We start from the raw sequence: 1897 nt of genomic DNA, 5'->3' as shown, positions 1-1897 counted from the left end.
CTGTCCTAGGAAATTGTTCATCTGGGCTTGGTAATTTAGGTATTCTCTTTCTCTCTCCTTTCCATTTCCCAACCCCCCACACCCATTCTTTCCAGTACAAAGATCACTCTGCCTTGCAGAGAAAACAGGAGCAAAATAGAAGGTCCACCTCCTGTCTTCTTCATTGTTATTCAATCCATTTCAAAGAGTTGCCCCGAGTCTTCTTTGATCCTCTTCTTTTCCCCAAAGTAGTCTAATCCCTTTCCTCTCTTTTGCTGTCCTTAGCTTTTCTTGCTAGCCTCAGCTTATTCTGAGATAAAGCACTCCTGCCAACTGTTTCTACAAGACTAAGGTACAATTTCTTATTTATCTTTCATTAAATTCCCTTGTTTCCATTTTCCATACTTTTTTCCACAATGATAAATTTTTATTTTTCAACCTTTAAAAGTTCTTATTTTAGACAGATTTTTGAACTGGTGGTTCATAGCCATCAGCCCTTTCTACTTTTGTGCCTGTTTCATCTCCTGAAGCTTTTCCAGAGCCCCTACCTTCACCATGCAGTTCCATTAGCTTCCCCAATTCAAATTTGGGCTTCTTGAGTATCTTGATTTTTCGGACAAATACATCATGGAGGGTAAATGAACTGGCCAAGCCCTTTCTATGTGTTTTTTTTTTTTTCAATGCTGTCTGGAATCAGTTTATTGACAACTTCTTTTAAGTCATTTACCTGTGCTTCTTGGGTCATGATTTCCATCATTTTCCTATGAATTTGATAGACCTGTTGGTGCTGGGCATAAGAGGTCTTACAGATCTGGTCGTTGCGCTTTCTGGTAAAACCAACACAAAAGAGGCAAACGAAGTACCCTTAGGTAGTTTTGACATCAACGTGGGTTTCGATCATGGTCTGCCACTTTTTGACCATGGAACACATCTTGTCCCGGATAAGGTCCATTCATTGGAAATTAGTCAAACAATTTTTACCCTGAACATCTTCAGTAATTAACTTGAATTTACAAAAAGCAACCTCATCACTCTGCACATCAGAGGCGATTTTTCTTCCTTGAATCCTGGTAACCAGTGTCTTGCCAATATTGCAAATGCTGACCATAGCTGGTGCTTTTACATCATACCAATCCTTTGAAAATGGATTGATCACTTTCTTCTTGGCTCCTTTTTTGCTACCTTTAGTGAGGCGCTTATTCTTGCCCACCACCATAATCCAGCTCTAAAAGTCAACTTTTTTCTTTTTAAAAAATTCAGGTTAGATGATGAAGTTCTCTTTGTATCAATCTCTTTAGCCAGTTCTGTCTACTCATTAGAATTATGTGTATCTTTGATGTATCAAAGATGGGTATCTTTGATTTTTGTTCTTCCCTTTCTTTTCTCTAAACTATTTGAAATTTGCTCTCACAAAATCTAGAGTGCACAGCAAACTAGATATTTGATTTTTCTAGCCTTCTCTGTTACACATTCTAAGATGGAGTGGTCACTTCCAAGATTCCCATCATTTTGAAACTAACAACTAGTTTCTTCTTGTTTCTCCTCACCTCCCTGATAAGCCTTTTGAAGGATAAAATGATCATTAAGACAAGTCAAGAAATAATGAACTCCTGCCTTGGGCAGAGAGCTCTAGCAGATGTCATGGAATTGAAGTTCTCCATCCATAATCTACCATGTCTTCCTGCCAGACTTGAGATGTTTCCCTGATTCTTCATCTACTTCCTCTGTCTGTCCAGGTGGTTTGTAGCCTACTCCAATGATAATAGAACTTGTTTCTGTCCTGCTGATGTCCCAAAAAGTCTTCACCATGTCTCCTTTCTCGGTTTCCAATTTCCCTTGTGTGTGTGTCTTTAAAAAAAAAATCAATAAACATTTATTAAGCCCCTACTGTATATGAGACACTATGTCAGGCACTGTA

The 1897-nt window shown here is 38.5% G+C and overlaps 1 pseudogene; it reads right to left on the bottom strand.

Annotated features, from left to right (window-relative positions):
- Positions 1-371: 371 nt before the first annotated feature.
- Positions 372-1634, bottom strand: LOC138160449 (small ribosomal subunit protein eS1-like; annotated as a pseudogene).
- Positions 1635-1897: the final 263 nt, after the last annotated feature.

Source organism: Petaurus breviceps, unplaced genomic scaffold (genome assembly GCF_028583685.1).
Source record: "Petaurus breviceps papuanus isolate PSGF00001 unplaced genomic scaffold, PetGlider_PUasm1.0 181, whole genome shotgun sequence".
NCBI classification, from domain to species: Eukaryota; Metazoa; Chordata; class Mammalia; order Diprotodontia; family Petauridae; genus Petaurus; species Petaurus breviceps.
The sequence above is the reverse complement of the archived record's forward strand: the minus strand, read 5'-3'. Positions and strand labels throughout refer to the sequence as shown.